Here is a 19667-nt window from a genome sequence, read left to right as displayed (position 1 = left end):
AAAGAAGAAAACCTGTTAAACAGCACAATGATGTAGAAGTGTGCAAAACAAAACAAAAAACAGAACAAAACTAGTTTGTTTAGTTGCACGGTTTTTAATGTTTTAAATTAAGGGGAAAAAAACCTGTTAAACAGCACAATGATGTAGAAGTGTGCAAAACAAATCAAAAGAAAAAACTAAACAAAAAGTAGTAGTTGTACGGTTTTAATATTTTAAATATTTTATTGTACTGTATTTCTATAAAATATACACAATAGGCTACCTTTATGTTTTGCATTTAAAATCCATCCGGCTCACAAATTTCTCTAGTTTGAATTTCCATGATCTGAGTGCCACTGAAAAAAAAAAATAGCATCACATTTTAAAGAGCGAAATGTGCACGAGTTGCATTTTCTGTTATTTGGTAAACTGAAAGCAGGGATGAACGTGGAACCCCAGGGAGAAGTAAAAAAACAAATGACTGTTCGTGCTAGACAGCTTTTCATTCGCTGAGATTCCCCACAGTGGCGCCTACCATCTCAAACAGACAACCCTTCGGCAGAATCCCTCCTGTGGATAAGTGACGAACTCTTCAGAGTGATTCTACCTTTCATTTCAACCCGTTCGTCTCTGAAGCTTATCTGCAGAGCGGGTGAAAGGTGATCCAGCTCCCACTGAAGGACACTGCACTGGGTAATTGGCTGGATCAAGTGTTTGAGAGGCCAATCAATTTAAAAGCTAAAATTCAAACTCAAAGTCATGTTATTCATGAAAAGCCAAATGAATGATTCTAATGAAAGTGTCTCTTTGACCACCATAAAGGGAAAGTGCAGTACGGTGATTTAAAAGATGAAAACTTTTAAACGGACTGCAAGCTCAAATAAAATATGATTTCTTGTGCACAGGGATCTTTGATTTTTCTGAATTTTCATTTTTGGGTACTCTGCAAATATTTGAAGTTCCTGAACACATCACTTATTAACTCAAGGGTCTTTGATGTTCTCAGTAAACCAAAAATGTGTGTTACAGAGAGCAGCGGGCGACGTAAGTGCATTATCTTAGAGCAGCACGCTATAACATCGCCTCACAACTTCAGTGCTCCCCGAATGTAGAAGAAAAAAATAAATCAAAGCAAAGATGGTGGTGGAGGGGGAGACTTGCTCACTGGGCAATGGGAACTAGCCGTTTGTTCTCTCTCTCACTCCACCAACTCTGGAGGAATCCTAACCGGCAGAGAAGATTGAGAACGACAGATTACAGATACACCTATACTTCTCTGCCTCATCTTCCCCTCCCCTTCGCTTCCTGAAATGAACACAAGCCCCATTGCCGCCCGCTGCTGCTAAATATTGCGTCTCTCTCCACAGGATCAACCCTCCATCCGGACTGTTTTTCTAAAGTAAAGCCCACGCAGTCTGTACAACACAAGGATTTGTGGGGCAGAGGGTTTTCTGGAGGGTTTGACGGGGACCACTCCAGGGTCTGGATCCATGAGGTAACTGTTAACAGGTTTCTCAGTAACTCCACACAAACTGATCTCTGCATGTGCTGTGAGTTTGCTTCACTTATACTGTAAGAAGCATTTGGGACGCAACTTGTGCCAACCATCTTCCTATACTTGTAATGCGAAGCGCTTACAAACTGGCTGTTGTCAACAAAAGAGAAGCTTTAGCTTGATGAAAAATAAAAATTATCATTATTATTGTTGTTTTTCTTAAACATCTCTGCTTTTTATTTGACAGTGAAATATTTCAATTGAAAATTAAATTAGAAATTAAAATGTCTTATTCTGTTTTATACATTTAATAATAAATAATGTTATTTAATAATTATATTTATTATTATTATTAATAATAATAATAATAATAATAATAAAGTATAAACTGGTCAATGTCAACAAAAGAGAAGTTTTATGGCCTGCAGTTTTCCACCTAAATAAAAGCATTTGAAAATGAAGAAATTAAGAAAGTTATAAATAATAGTATTGTATAATATAATAATAATAGTATCATAATAATAGTAATATAATAATAGTATCATATCATTATTGTTATTATCATCATTATAAATATGATATTTTCTAATAACTATTAAATTGTTTAATAATATTAATATTAATAATAATAACAACAACAACAACGTCATATTGCCCTATATAAAGTTTAGTCAAATAAAATTATTATTTTTTTATTATTTTTTAATAATTTATTATTATATTATTATTATAAATATATGAATACTCTAATAAATATTACATTTTATTTATTAATAACAATGATAACAACAACAAAAATAATCTCCGATTGCCCTATATAAAGTCATATTGATGCATAATTTAAAATTTTTTGTCAAATTGTGCAGCCCAACAAGCAAGCACAGCACAAATTTTTTTTTGTAAATTACAATCTTTATAAGAAAAATTATATTTTTCCCCAATTTCATCCAGCCCTCTATGTTTAGCTTAAAGCGAGAGTGCTAGCATTATATGCATTTGTGCTAAAAAAAGTGCACTTATATGCGATATTTGATGCCAATGTTTATATCAAACCGCTAGCCAAAAGAGAATGTTTATTTACGTCGCCTGTTTAGGTTTGCCCGTCAGCCTGGCTGCGTTAAGTTTCCATGACACTCTGCGCCGGTTCCAGTTTTACCATCTGAACATAAGGAATCAGATGATTGCGCCCGGCAGGCAGCTTAACCAATCAGACGACATGTGTTTCATTTCACAACCTGTCGAAAAAACAATGCTGACACCGCAAAATTAAGCAAGCTAGAAGACCCAAGCACTGTCGCTCTGGGTCAGTACACGAATTTGGGGAAATTAGCTGCACACAAGCAGCATCGCTCGAGGACACATGCGGTGCAGCTGACACAGGCAAAAGCAAAGCAAGCCTTGCATGTAATGAGGATAATGAAGGCTTCTGTTCTGAATCACGACTACTTGTTTGTGTGCACGTGCACGTGTTTATAGGACCTGCATTGGCTACATAAACTACTCACTAAATTGGGTGTGATTTCTCTCCAGAATTAACCAAGTCCAGGTTGACGGACATCATAATACCAGAGCAGACTGTTTCCATCAGTCGTCCAAACTCGCAGCAGGCTTCGAGACCAGCCGGAGGCCGTCTAGTCATGCCAAAATCGGACACAGGGCTGGAAATGACTTAATTGGGCCCGTGAGAAGAGACAGCTGACGAAGGACTGCCATTTATAGGCATACTTCTATATTATTAACCTGTCTGAGAAGCACACCAGGGGTTTTTCTTGAATTGAGGTGATATTTAAACCCTGCCAGAGCTGAGGTTGAGTGGTGCTTATCCGTCTCCCATCTGAGGTAGCACACACAAAAAAACCATACACTTAACCTTTAGAAAACTCTGTGACATTCATACCCTTGGGGAAAAATTACAGAGAGGCTACAAAGCATGACGACAGAGTGTAGTCCATTCAAAATAACAGTCTTCCACTGGGCACAAAGGTTATTCTACTGAAAAAAGACAGGGCTGATTGAAAACGCAATGGACTCTGAGAGGCTCTCGTCGCCTAGATCGCCTCACATATCAGCCGAACGACCCACAGCCCTGACACTTCATCGGCCCATGCCAGGAAGGTAACGTCACAGAGCTGATATTGCAGACAAGAATTATTTACTTTAACCTTCCACAGTCTGCTCTGCTAAGACACGAGCAAACCACTAAGTACGAAACTTCAGCACATAACTCTTACACTACGGACATGAGAGGTGTGCTATTCGTTTTCTAAGTGATCTCACTCGGTTGAAGTATAAAACTAGTGAAAAATGCATTCGATTTCAGCCTTGTTTGCTCTGAATTGCTGTTGGCTATGAGATTGGCCAATGGTTTTGATCTCAAATGAAATGTACTGCAAGTGAAAGCAAGATATCTTTCAACATTTCAACTAAGAATCACTTTTCTTGCAGCTAAAATTAATATTCTGGAGGTGAAAGTTTTTGCATCCACCTTTTTGCAACATGGAAGTAAGCTATTTTAAATTTCCAATTCATTAACCACACAGGGTAAATAAGTAGAATAATAACAAAGTGCAGTAAAACTATTTGCACTGCAATGACTATGATAAAACAAAAAATATGATAAGAAATGCCAGTTTGCAATATCAATATATTTGACTAAATAAATAAATTAAGTGTGATCATTTAAAATCTTAATTCATACAATAAAACTATTTTTTATAATTAATAAAATAATTAATACATTATTATTAAACTAATCAAATTTATTATTTTTGCAGAAAAATATTGGTCATTGTTTAACATATGAGGTCCAATTGTAAGGTTGAATCGACTACTAGGGAAACTATGTCCGGATAATATGTTGGAATCACAATCAGCAGTACATTTGACTATTTTTCGTACCAAATCAGGCAAACTTTCTGTAAGTTGCGAGCAATAGTGTGAATGAGGCTGAACATAAGTGACCCAGATCACCCTTTCAACACACTAAATATGACTCGGATCCCATAGCAACCCAATGGCAATAGTCCAGAGTTTTGTACATGTAAGAATCTCTCACATTTTCATCAGAAAAGGTAAAAATCTAGTTAATTAGTATACTTGTTTCCCATGACAGATATTTTACTGGTCGCAAAGGATGAAGGCTGACACATCAGGACCCTGAACATCACACTTAATGAGCTCGGTTCTCCTATCCTCCATTCCACATGCCATGATTTAAATATAGGACACTCATTGGGAGCTGTCAAATCATAATGCCTCTAGGTTTTACAGTTTCAAAACATGCGCCCATAACGCAGAGAGCCAAAACAGCACCACCTCCTCCTCCTCTTCCTGTCACTAAATCCAGCTGTCAAGCAAACGTAAAAGGATTGATGAAGGCTGTTCAAAGTGAAAGCGGCGGAGATCAGGACAGACGTGTGCCAGCAGAATGAATAAGAGCCAGATGAGGTGATCGGTGAACACTGCATCTCTCATCATCTCCCCCCAAAAAAACCTTGACAGATTTCCTTTGAAAGAGCCTGGCGAAAGAGCTTGAAGCTCCGTGGACTCTTCTGAAGCCGTGATAGTTCCTCCGGTGTGTGAATGGAACAAGAAAAAGGTGTGATGCTTATACGGCTGCTGTTTCTGTGGTTGAATCCTAGAGATGTCTGTTTAAAAGTACATATTACTTAACTAGCAGTGTTCAGTTGCTGAACAACTAGTCCAAAGGGGGTGTTTACATAAGACACATTCTTGAGTTCAAAAACAGTTAGACAAAACTGAGAAAAAAGGAAATATATATATATATTCTAGAGGAAAATTTCAGATGGCACTTAGAGGCTTTTGCATCTGAAGTCTTCATATATATTATATTATATTATACCATGGTCTGGGTGAATACTCGATTCTGATTGGCTGCAGGGTGTCCATTAAAAAGTGATAATGTACACCTAGGAAAGGCGTCCCGTCAATTTGCCTGATGACAGTTCTAAATGATTGCGCTGGCTCAAACTCACTGATCAACTGCTGCGGTCGGGTCGCTGTGGCCACGTTGCTTGGCAACGCCTGTATACGGGAGATATTAAATAGTGCGCTCGACTTAATAAATAAAAACCCTCACGATTTTTACTCTAAAACACATTAAAGTATTATTAATTGATTAAATATTTCTTTCTTTCGTAAGTGACCATGGTATAAGCGGGTTAATGCCCTTCGAGGTGTCCATTGTCAGGTATTAATGGACTTCGGCGGAGGCAACCGGCGCACGCCTCGCCGTCGTCCATTAATACCTGATAATGGACACCTCGTCGGGCATTAACCCTTACTTATATGATATTATATTATATTATATATATTTATATATATATTTAATACAGTAAAAGCAGCAATATTGTGAAATTAAATACAATTAAATAATTACAATTGTACAATTAAAATAACCTATTCTATTTTAATATATTTGAAAATGTATTTTATTCCTGTGATGCAAAGCTGAATTTTCAGAATCATTACTCTCAGTCTTCAGATCCTTAAGAAATCATTCTAATATGCTGATTTATGAATATGAAGAAACATTTCTTATTTTGATCAATGCTGAAAACAGTTTTAAGTGCTTTAAGGCCCTTTTATTTTGAAGAATATGGGTAACCAAAAAGTTGATGGGCCCCATTGACTTCCTTAATATGTAAAAAAATATATATATTATGGAAGTCAATGGCTACCGTCAACTGTTTGGTTACCGACATTCTTCAAAATATCTTCTTTTGTGTTCAGCAGAAGAAAGAAATTCATACAGGTTTGGAACAACTTAAAAGCGAGTAAATGATGACATAATTTTCATTTTTGGGCAACTATACATTTAACACCAATTATGAGAACTATAACGATTAAGATATAGTTCTAAAAATCACTCTAAATTAAAATAACTATGCCGTTATCATTACGGTTGTAGTGCGTACTCTGAAGAACAATATTGTTATCAGTTTCAGAATGATTTTTTCCAGCTGATAAATGATAATCGACAGCCAATCAGAATCCATCCTGCTTTAAAGGGGTCATATAATGCCATTTTTGTACAAGTTAATATTATTCTTTAGGGTCTAAATGAAAAGTTTGTAATACACTTTAATTAAAAATTCTCATTAGTATTGTAAGAAAACACTAATTTTACCTGGTCAAAAACAGCTCTGTTTTCAGCACGCCATTTAAGTGCATGTTTCTTTAAATGATAATGAGCTTTGCTCACCCCGCCCCTCTGTTCTGTGGGGCGTTTTGACACAACACACGTGGAGTGTTGCCTTGACAACAGTTGAGGGTATATTTTGGAGAAAGAATGGCAGCGGGAGTCTCTGAGGACACATCTATTTGAACCGGAGTCGGACCCGGAACAAGATGACGGCCCCGAAGAAGTTTTAAGGCTCGAACAGGACGTTTCTGAATGGTTGGTTAACGTAATGTCACTTTGATCTGTCTTTGTATCTACTGGCAGGGTAGAGTAGTGAGATACGAACGCTATGCGTTTACTGATGTATACGTTAGTTCATTGACAGACTTTATACTGACCCTCGTTTATAAAGCAGTCTGGTGAGAAATGATTCGCGCAAACATGAAAGCATTGACGTTGATCGTGGGGAATATTCCCTTTGAAAACAAAACTCAGCCACTGCGTCTTCAGCGGTTCGGATTTAGGAACATCAAAATGACTGCTGTGTTCCTTATTACACCCAAGAACAGAACACCACAATCGCTTAGACGCCATTCTGCTCCAGCGTATCAACAATGGCGGACTATGATGACAGCTCGCTCAGGGCGAGTCTGTGTTGAAACGCTGCTGTCAATCAACAATCGTGGGAGGGGCGTCCGACCGTGTGACGTCACACAGTCAGACGGCTCGATTTGAGACATGGGAAAACATATAAGGAGATTTAAAAAAAAAAAAAAAACACTGGATGGATTTTTATCATTATATGATGGTTGTGTACAGGCACTGCCAACACACATTTCAGTACAATCAACTTGTAAAAGTGCATGTACCATTATATGACCCCTTTAAAGAGGATGAGCATTTAAAGCGGCAGATGGCAGAACTGCAGCACGTGCTTATTATAAACAACATTATCATCAGTTGGTGTGGATGCTAATATAGTTCTTTTTTTAGCTATCATTCTTTAAAATAGAAATATTTTGCAGCCCTGTCCTGATCCATTTAATGTGTCCTTGTTGAAAATAATTATTTCTTTTAAAAAAATACTGACCCCAAACATTTTTAATTCTATGCAACTTTAAAGACTGTTCAAAACAAGTGCAAGTTTATTAATTTATGCACCTTTTCATACAGTGAACGTGCAGATTATTAGATGGTGGATCATTTCATTCAGAGTCTTTCCCTCGGTTGTTCTGTCTCTCTATCTGCTGTGAATCAAAGCTTAGCAGCTGGTTCCCATAATGCAGCTCTACGAACTGAGCTCTAAATTGTTTTTCAGTTAGGAAGCAGGTGGCCTAAGCCACTGAGCTCAATGCAAAAGGGTTACAGTGTACCCAGTGACTGCTGAAGAATGGAAATGGAAAATGTGCCTTATCTGAGTCAGCTAGCCATTAGCATAACAATTATTACTGTAGGTACGGTGTGACGCTGCTAATATCAGCTGCCACAACCAGACAAGCAAACCTGGACACGAACATAAGCTCAGTTAAACACAGAAAGAAACTTATGAGCACACAATCTCCCACACAAGCACAAATACAATCTTCAAAACAAATAGATATTTTTCCGTGGCTGATATAGCCAGATCTCTCTGCCCACCTTGTATCCCAGGAAAGCAGTACCGTTGTGAGTGGCAGTGTGGTTGGCTCGGCTCATTACCATACGTGCAACTAAAATATAATTGGTGCGTCTCACAGAACACCTGCAGAGGTGAAGGTAGGCATGCTTTTTTTTCAGCTGGTGAAAACAAAATATGGAATAAATTAATTAAAAATCAACAACCTACCACCATTCAGGTTGCTGAAAATCATCTTCTAATTAACATTACATTTTAAGCACCAATTTCTTTGGAGTAAAATGAAGAGGAAACCAACACCTTGGGCCTCTTTTTCATTTTCTGACTGAATGGTTCCAAATGTGTAACAGAGATATAAAACCGACAGGCCATGGCACCATAAATGCCACTACCAAGACAAATGCTGCACACGGCTAAGGCCAGGAACACTAGGCGATCTCAAATGAGATGACAATTCATCAACAATAAGGGCTGCAGTGGACCCTGGTGAAAGAAAAAAAAAATAAGCAGTTTTTTTTCTTTGGGTAGAGATATTCTACATTATTCAACACTCTTAAAAATAAAGGTTCCAAAAGCGTTTTGTTGTTGATGTTGCGGTGATGCCATAGAATAAACATTTTTGATTCCCCAAAGAACCTTTCATTGAACAGCTTCAGTGAACAGAATTTTATAGTGTAAAGAACATTTTAAAAAATCAACAAATTTTTTTTTCAACTATACAGAACCTTTTGGCCAATCGAAAGTTTCCATGGATGTTTAACATTCTTTATTAAACAATAAGCGACCTTGAGCTATGGAAAGGCGCTATATAAATAAAACTTCTTCTTCTTCTTCTTCTTCTTCTTCAATAGATTCCAAAGAAGAACCTTTGTATTTAAGAGTGAATGAGTTATTACAATATGTCCATTTATGTGTTTATTTGATACATACACAACAGTCAGCCTGCCATTATTGCAAAATAAAGCCTTCAGGGCGATGCAAGACACCTCTGATTATCCTTTACTTCAATATCAATTCTTCTCACTGTTGCAAAGCATTCGCTAATATCACCAGACAGAGCAACATTATGACATTTCTGATGTAGCGAAAATTACACATTGCATTAACCTTTTGTGGCCAGAAACCATTAGCCTACAGAAACCCCAACATCAGTGTCCATTAGTTTACATCATCTGCCATAAATAAGTTATTCCTCATACACTCATTTCACCTATAAAAGATGACACGCTGACTCATCGTGAGTTAAATGACTCTACCTAAGAGTCTAACAACACACACACACAGTCCAAATGAATGGCTACATTCACACTGCAAGCTAAATTGGCTATTTTTTGAGGCTCTTCACATGACCTTATATATATATATATATATATATATATATATATATATATATATATATATATATATATATATATATATATATATATATATAAGGTATGGGTATTTACTCAAAGCAGACACGTCATTTTGTGATTAATGTGATTCATGCCTGAAGTCTAGCCTGTGAGGGAAAAACATGCATAACGTATCCAATTTCTTTCCACATTTAAGTGTACTGAACGTGAACTGAAAATGTCAAATTTATGGTGATTTCTGTTGTTCACACTGTCATCTGCAATAAATCTGTGTCATATGGGGGAGAGTCCAATTTAGGGCACATTCAACCATGTTGTAGATGCATTAAACCCCAGGAGGCAAGATCCACAGGGGAAACCATATAACGGACACACAACAGTCTCATAAATGTGTCATCATGGGAAATCAGATGTGAACACCTGCAGGTACAAGCTTACACCAGATATTTTTAAGACCAGAAATCAGTGCATGCAGAAATAAGTGCCATCCAGTTAGAAACTGGTTTGTGCATTGATGAAAGGGATCTTCATTCTGGCTGAAATGCTTCTTTTTTTTTTTTTTTTTTTTTTTTACACAGCCATCTGGGTATTTACTCATCTTATTGAGGTCAAGTGTTTTCCCCTGAGGGAGGACAACTTGCAGTATTTATGACAACACCATTCTGCATCTCTTAAGCAATGCCAAGTTAGCTAACTCACACAAACCATTAATAGTCAGGGTGAAATATACAAAAATAATTCATTGGTGTAGCAGTCCTCTCATGAGAAAACACTATTTATAGTCATTGCACAGTGGGCAAAGCCTTAAGTCAAAGAAACCCACCAGTCAAAATGCAACATGACACGCAACTCATCATGATTCAGGTAAGTTTGCAAAAGAGATGCTTAAAACAAACCCTCCGCAAAACATTTCCCAGGCACACCAGGATCAACAAACAAACAATATTCCCAAACCACAGCATGAAGCAGTGTGGCTTCGGGTAAATAATTAACAGGAGAGAATCTGTCAAGTAGATAAGAAAAACAACAGCAGCATTGTTCTCCTACAAGTGCACTAAGATGACCAGCAAACTACGGCACTCTACTGTTAAATATTAATGAAGGGGGGCGGGTGTGCGATACTTCAGTGCGTTTTTTTGTTGTTTTTTTTTTGCCCCAGGCTTCATGCAAGAACATTTCAAAACAAAGGCGCGCGTTTTGATGACCATCGTTGGTCCATTCCGCTGTGCTCCATCAGGTCCGGTGACCCGCTCTGCGTCTAAATGCCCTGCGTAAACGTCCGTATATCATACAAGCACGCGTTCGCTTAATGGGGAGGGCTGCATGAGGTATTATCAAGGATGAAAACAACCGAGACCGTACCTTTGTTCACTCTCCGCAGTATCTGGCATCGGCATTTGAAAGAGACGGCTATCATTCTAGCTCAGCCGAAGCGCTCATCCAAGGGATGCGATGAAAACGGCTCCTCGCACACACATAACACAGGCGCCGTGTCCCACAGGAGAAAGGCAGATTCCGAACGCGGTGCAGAGCTCGAATCATACACCACGTCCCTGCAGCGCTGAGATCCGTGCTTTATAATGGCAAATCATATTTCCCCCCACATATAAAATCCATTGGAACGCGCGCAGCAGAAGAACGCGCACAGCGCGGCTGATGCTTCTCATCTGAGACTCAGTCTGATCTGAATGGGCTTTTAAAGTTGCATGCTTGGTGTATTCAGTAGTAGTCGTGTACCTGAGCACATCAGGAGACAAGCGACTCTTTCGTCGAAATAATTAGTTATTTGCAAGCAGTGTCAGAAATGAACTTTTCCATTAAAATGCATGAATACTTGCCACTAGAGTTTGTTTTTTTTTTAAATCCTTTATGAGGGCAAAGTTTCAATTGAATCAATACATTATCATAAATTCGCAATCTGCATAATTCGATTTAGAATGTATTACTTATAAAGCTGTACAGTTTATATTCCTGGAAAACATGGAAAATAATGACCTCTAAGCCATTTCCTTGGGGATTTTAGAATAGCTGTTATGAATTTGATTGAAACAAATTCGAATCATTTAACTCTGAAAATTACCAGGACATTCCAGAGGGAACACGTGACAAATTCTTTCACAAATAATTCATTACCACATTTTGCATTTGGATGGCATTTTGCTATATTATATTATTAGATTATATTAAACAACATTTATAATATGTATAATCTTATATAACCATTCAGGATAGAGTGAAGTTATCACATGCCATTTTCATTTAGATGCTTATTCAAGCTGGAAAAAATGTAACCTTACATAAGAGCACAATTAAGAGCCTATCAATTCCCCTGAGTGGAGAGCAGAATAATTCTCATTAAAAATAATAATAATAACAGTCAATTTTTTTGTCACTTCAAAAGGAGAAATCAAATTGAATATGCAACAACAATAAGATTGTTTCACACTTTCAAAAACACATTTCAGAACTATTAATTAACCAGTACTGTCTGTTTATTTACTTCTTAAATTTGCATTGTGCCAATCATACATCCCTAATTGCAATCAAGAGTGGGCTGATGTGATTCACAGGGCAGTGCTGCTGTGCTCAAGCTCAATGCTGAGAAGCAGACCTTTTTATAACACAGATGACATGCATTTAGGTCAGTGGTGGCATCTCTTCGCATTATCAGACATTTGGAGGCACGATGAGCCTAGTGACAAGGGACTGCGTATTAAAGGGATCTATCTCTGTTTGTGTATGAAATAGGCCTGAATGAGTCTTTAACGTGAATGAAAGTATTAAGGTCATCGCCACTATACTCTGTTCCTCCCTTGACGTTTGTAAGAAGAGTCTGAGATAACAGTTAAAACTGCTTGTCTGAGATCAAAGCGTGCAAGCTCAGGGTCTAATCTCTCTTTTCAACCCCCCTTGTTTTTTATTCCCTTCATTTTAATGTTGTCAAGCTTCCAGGTTGACAGTCCAGCGGAGTGGATCAATGTTCCTGAAGAGAAGGATGAGGTTTAGAACTAGGATTATGCATACTGATCAGATTACACACATACAGGGATTTGTGTGTCCACTTTGATAAATAATGCTCTGGACTATCACCACGTCAGGATGAGAAATGCATTTGCATGTGGTTCTCAGTGGGCAGAGCTTGCAAGTGCATTGTAAAGCCTGTCTGTTAAGTGGTTAATTTGATCTGCACTCTGTAGTTTGAAGGCTCATAGGAAATGTGCTGCCTCAAAGAGAAATCCACTGGTGCAGGAGGAGATGGGAGCATGATTTCTGCTCTGTGCATATTTTATGGAGATGTCCGTGAACTGAGGCACTCTCCCACTGTTTAAGACCCACCAGTGCCACATTTAGCCCTCCTCTACGTGCTCGTATTTAAAGAATATGACCCAAGAAGAGAAACAAATGGAGTAAACCACAGTCATTTCAATCGTGGCCTAAGATTAAAAAAATTATTTGAAACTGAAAAAATTCAGAGGCAAATACACTTTAAATCCAGCTTGACTCTATCCCAAAATAGTCTGTGCAAGCTCTAATGTATGCATCCCACATGAAAAACCCACAATACAAATGCTCCCTGCTTGGGGTTTGCATATAATATTCAATCAACAAAGAATCAGTTTAAAGACTCCATGAAATTGCTTGACAAGTGAATTTTCATTCTTTGTTCACATCGAAAGGTGCGTCTTGTTTAAAATGGAGATTGTGATTCTCCCACGATTCTGAATAGACAACTAAACAAAATAACATGTAATTTACTAGTTCCTGACAAAACGCAGTCTAATTAAATTCATTTGAATTAATTTCGTAAATGAATGATTCAATGACTCACTCAAAAACGCTTCACTTGTTTCATTACTGAATGAATTGGCGTGTTTAAACGCATCTCTAGAATGAACGATTCAATGACAAATACATTTTTAACAGTAATTTGTCATGTCAAGTTACTTTTAAAAGGCGATTTACTCTATTTTGATACCAGAGACATCAGTGCTTATATCCGAACTGTACATTTTTAGTACAGAAATAATTATACTGTGTGGTTGAGACGGTTTGTGAAGCTGTTTTATACATACACATGACAACTGCATGTGTTTGTGTGTGTGCTCATGGACAAATCAATATCCTCAAGGTCGATGACGACTACCTCAATCTCAATTATAGGAACCACACAAGAGTGTGAAACATTCCTAAATAACAGGAATCAAGTCTCTTGTTCGTCTCCCAGGATGGTGTAATAAATTTTCTAGAGATGAGCATGGCAGCAACGGCAAATCAAACCAGTAGGATGCTTTATGCTTTCTCAATACAGCTCTGAAGGTAAAAACTGACTTAATGGGAAACCTCTCCACAAGGGCTGTCCCTGCATTTACATTTGCACGTGGATGAACACATATAACTGGCAGGTGTTGATGTGCATGGATGCATGTATGATTCAACATGACATACGTGTGCAGAGGTCTTATTAAACAAAATTGTGAAGCTGCGAACATGGCAAATCTGTCATTGGATGGTGAGTGCGTTCATGGCAAGTGCAGTTGGACAGATGGAAAATACACTTCAAATCTGCTTGGCTCATCAAAGAGTCTATTATTTTTCCTTTTGACCTGCTGACTTGGAGGCGAGATGTCTTCTCTTAATGGCTCTCCCGAATAAGACATTTTTTTCTTAGTAAATCAGAAAAATTGAGAGCAGTTTTATAAGACCATTATTACTAAAAGAAAGAAAATGTCATTCCACCAAAAGAGGATATAGCTTAGCTGTCATTATCATGAATGCTGTATATCTTGAGGTTGGGATTAACCAGACCATGAAAAATCGAGCCACCGTGTTTTAGACAAGCAAGCTAGAGGCAGGCCGGGAACATTTTCCCCACAAAGAGTAAAAGCAGTGAACTATTATAAATGAGCAGTAAAGCCCCTTCAGCCTGTAAAGAGCAAAAGGAACAATGGCGGGAGCTGTCCATCAGCACTGGTGCTGAAATGGCGAGGATTACAGTTTTCCCTTATGTACTACATTAGCGGCCTCTAGCGGTGAAAGTCATGAACTGCACTATCAAAGGACTCAAAACAGATTTAATACTGCAGGGTGGCCACAATTCAAGCCCTATTTACTGTAGCTTCAATCAATCAGGTCATAAAAAAATGCAAAGCTCTTACATACATGTATAATTATAATTTTCAGCCTAGATAAACAGTGTACATCCTTTTGCACCTCATCCCACTCGATTGGACTGAAAACTGGGGCTGTGTGGGCCATTAGAGTAAACAAACATGCTTGTGGGAGCAGCTTGAAATGATGCGTACTTAGTGCCAGTGCACATCATTCTGCTGGAAGAATCTATTTAAAAACGAGTAGGGTACATGATGACTCATTTATACTGAGGGCTGTAATGTGGGCCAAAATAAGTCATTCCTTCTGAGAAATAAGACCCTGTCATTTGATATTAAGATTAATTAGAGCAGTTAATACTTTTCCAATCACCAATAATACAGTTTTAGTGTGATCAATGAGGCCTCATCTTCACAGGAACTGAATCTGACATGGTATTCTACCAATTGTAGTCAATTAACTTGTGTTTGAATACATACGTATGGAAATTTTTGCCTTTTTGTCAATTTAATTAATCTTTAATATATTATGATGCATGGTTTTCCCAAGCAAATCATAAAATATTATTTGGAGAAAATCTGTATCTTATTTCTTCCCACTTACAGTTAAAAACAGTAATTGGAGAGCCTAAACTTCATAGAATCTGCTTAAAATAATGTTGAATATCTTATTATCCTGTTAACTTTGACTGTTTATTTTCTCTCAATTTTATCTAATTAAGTTAAGTGACAATATATCCAGCACAATAAAGCAGGCACATAGACATCTCTCTCTGTCTCTCGTTCTTTCACTATTGTGGTTTCAGAGAAAGCTCTATATTGATTCAGCCTAATGGAAGTTAATTGAAGCCCAGGCCATTACATGCAGAGTTTGCATCACGATGTTATGCAAATTAGATGCTTCTAATACGTCTTCAGGGTACCATTATAATATGAAAATATATATTTCTTATTTACATGGATATACTTCTCACACTGTCTTATTAGTTGGGAAGCAAAAGACTTCAAAAGGGTGATGCAGCTGCATTACCCAACTGAACTGCGTGGCAACCCCAATTATCTGTGCAACCCGGTGGATAGCGCAGAAAGAATCTTGTTACTTGGTTTACTTTTGCAACCCCTGATACTGCTGTGCAAACTAAAAATTGGCCAAACAGAAGTGTATGATGATACACCCTGGCCTGCTTTTGGCTCTCAAAACAATATTTTGAGTAAATGTAGTCGCATCTTGCCAATAAATATATACAGTATCACCACCTGATGCCATGGAATGTAGCACTTAAAATTATACAAAGTAGCAAGACTCCCATAATATCCTCTCATTAACATTATTTATATCTTTAACAGCAGATGGAATGTAACCAGTTCTACTGACCTGATCCGAGCATTTTTCAAAACAGGGTCTCCAGCATGGGAGTTTGCTCTAACAAGGAGGCTAAGACCGCAGCCTCTAGTGTCAGTCGCTAAAGCGCCTCTTGAGATCAGGGGAGTGAGGTTTACACGCACAGCCCTTACTGGCCTACGCCAGTTACAAGTGAGGTTTCACAAACACCACCATGACATTGTTTCATGAGCTCAGCAGTTATCAAACTACTAACATCTATAAAAAGACACACGGTTGGCATTCCACTACTGCAAGACTGCTAATGCTGGGACCCAGTATCTCCCAGCAGACATGACTGGACAATTTAAGGATGTGTGGGTGCCAAGACCACTTTATCCCAAAGGAAAATTGATTTGGCCTTGAGCAAAAAAATCTTTCATCAGGACCATTTGCTACTTAGGACAGACAGTGTTGGGGTAAAGTTACTTTTAAAGTAATGCGTTACAATATTGCAAGTAACTAACTGAGTTACTTAGCTACTTTTTATGGAAAGTAATGGGTTACATTACTTTTGTGTTATTTTTTCTTGCTTTGTTTCTTTTTTAATAAAAAAAAAATCTATTTTTGGCAAATGTAAAGGCCCTTTCACACTAAAAGTGAAATGAAAAAGCTTCAGGCTGAAGGAAGCGCAAACTCACATCTGTTAATAAAGTGAGATTAAATACATAAAGTATATGCATTATTTAACACATTTATTTAATGCAGGTTTGTGTAATATTCTGAGTTTGCGTTTCAGTTTTCATTCATTTTGAGGAATGCTGATGTTTTTGTGCAAGTAAGCTGAGTAAATGCTCACATTTAGTCTAGAACTACAATAACAATCATGTTTATACAGCACACACAATACATCTGCGCTTACTCACGATTTCTCTCAACATGGGGACAGGGGACGGGTCAGCCAATAAATGGGGAAACACAGTAACTTGCATTATTTGAAAAAGTAAATCAGATATTTTGTTGTAAATTTTAAAAGTAATGCATTACTTTACTAGTTACTTGAAAAAAAGTAATCTGATTATGTAACTAGGGATGTTAACCGATGACCGTTTGACCGATGGTTGACCGTATAAACGTGAACCGATCAAAGTTGTCGGTAGTCGGTTAAAAAAAAAAGTGATCTCTAAATTAGGCTATTATAGACAGTGGACTTAACGCTACTACAGTTAGCCATCTCATTCCAAGATCTTTTTGTGTGAAGTAAACAAATCCCTCACACTCAATTTTTCATAACTGGCCTGTTTGTACTTAATAAACCAATAAAAATGTTTGGCGCGAGGTCACAGCGCTTGGGTTCGCGCGCTCACAAGGTTTGCGAAAAGTAAAGGCTACAGGCTAAAACACTCGAGGTTAGAGCCAGGGCAGACGACAGGATGAAGCGTGCAAAGAAAAGTAGTGTGTGGGACCATTTCACCAAAAAGAATGACACAGATGCAGGGTTCGAAATGAGGGGGGTCTGGGGGGGTCCCGGACCCTCCATAAGTCATTAGGGACCCCCCATAAGAATTTATTTTTGGATTTTGGGGGGTCCCCGACAAATATATTTTAACATTAATGATTGTGAAATAGGTCTTTAGTGACGTTTTATATTTATAACAGTAATTATATTTTATTTCCTAGCGCGAGGCTGCAATCAGGGCAGCTATTAGCCGAGTGAGTTCCTATACAGCGTCACAGATTGTTGTTGTGGTGCTCCCGCAGACATGTACTGTAGCTGAACCAAAACGAAACCTCACAAAGAGTGAAATCCTGAATGAAAATCCTGTAAGTGCTTCGATTATGTTTATATCTCCATAATTGCTTATAGTAAAATATTAGGAGTTCGAGTTCCTATATCAAAAGTTGCATTAACTAGATACCCAGTGTAATGATTAGAAGAGTAGGCCTACGTTTGTCAACGTTTCTTGTTAGCTGTAACGTTATCTGCCAGCTAACAGCAGACTATGGAAGCTTGTTTCCGCCACAGAGTGAAAAATAAACAAGGAAACGTCAATTTTTAATCTCACAATTCTGACTTTTTATCTCAGAATTACGTGATATAAAGTCGCAATTGCAGGTTATGAAGTCAGAATTGCGTGATATAAAGTCGCAGTTATGTGTTATAAAGTCAAAATTGCGTGTTATAAAGTCAAAATTATGAGATATAAACTCGCAATTGCGAGGAATATAACTTACTTGAAATTCTGACTTTTTTTCTCAGAATTGCATGTTTATATCTCGCAATTCTGACTTTATAATACGCAATTGGGAGATATAAAGTCAGAATTGCATGATATAAAGTCGCAATTGCGTGTTATAAAGTCAGAATTGCGAGATATAAACTATTCTGAGGTTAAACAAACAACAACAAGATTTTAAATAATTTTTAATAATTTAATAATTACATTTTAGGGTACCCCCCAAGAGTCCTAAGTCATTTCGAACCCTGCACAGATGTAAGTTGCAACTTGTGATACAGTGCTTAAATACAGTAGTAGCACATCATCTATGATGTAAGGTGATGATGGTCATCATATTTCTTTATTATTGTTAGCACTATACCTCAAACTAAAGCGGCGTCTCTTCGGAGCTGTCATTTTCTTAAATGAGGCGCGGCAATGTTTCAAATGAGCTTCTAACGCTAGACAAACGCCTTTATTTTCAACGCGATCACCTTGTACCCAAACCATTTCGAAACTAAGGAGTCATTTGTCCTCCGTCCGATTACATACAAGCTCCTCGGCGCCGCGTTTGCGGGACTCATGTTTCGCGCTGTAGGGGATTTAAAAAAAGTGACGTGAGTGGAAGGGCCGGGAGGCAGAGCGGCAGAGAGATGCGAAAAGTTGCGAAATTGCAGGCGCGGCTCGAAATGGCTGTTATTTCAAATAGCGTAGCATATTTTAAACTAATCGGTTAACCGGTTTCAACCGGCTAATGAGGCTCGGTGGTCGGTCAAGAAATTTTTTAGTTTTCGCCATCCCTATATGTAACGTGTTACTTGTAAAAAGTTACCCCAACACTGCAGGACAAATGCCAAGAAGAAACAAACAGACCACTCACTGTTTCGCATCCGATGGACGGATCATTGAAGTTAAGGTTTACAGCATAAGTAGCCTGCATCTGACTGAAATTATTATTTTGCAAGACCAAAAGCCCACAGATGTCCTTGTCAAGACAGGCTTGTCTTCCAGCCAAGGTGCAGTAATAGGTCTAGTCAAGCATCACCATCTCACAGAATTGACTTAAGTGGCTTTTTCCAGATGAAAGAGCAGCAAGGGAAAATAGACTGATAGAGATTTAAAACACAAGAGCGCTGAGTGTCGCACAAGAGAGGGAATGTCGCTTGCAATCAGTTCCATTGTTTCAGGCGGATTGTACATCATTCCCGATGAAACGTTGATGACGGTGATTTCTCAAACAAACACGGCCCTGTTTCCCACAGGAAGCCGGCAGAAAGAGTTAAGAAAAGAATCTCCACCATCCCCTCCCTTTGAAGGCCACATCAAACATTAAATGCATGCTGTTTGCTCAAGAAGTCTCTCTCTCACTCTGATATATGACCCACAAACCCTTGCAGAAGCATCATGATCATTCTTTGATCCAAGTGGATTT

General features: G+C 38.0%; 1 protein-coding gene across 16 annotated transcripts in view; it reads right to left on the bottom strand.

Moving 5' to 3' along the window:
- Positions 1-19667, bottom strand: part of grip1 (glutamate receptor interacting protein 1) — a 226674-nt gene that overhangs the window by 82319 nt on the left and 124688 nt on the right. The window lies entirely within an intron of this gene.

Source organism: Abramis brama, assembly GCF_963993115.1.
Source record: "Abramis brama genome assembly, chromosome: 4".
NCBI lineage: Eukaryota > Metazoa > Chordata > Actinopteri > Cypriniformes > Leuciscidae > Abramis > Abramis brama.
Note: the sequence above shows the minus strand (reverse complement) of the source record. Positions and strands in the feature narration are given on the sequence as shown.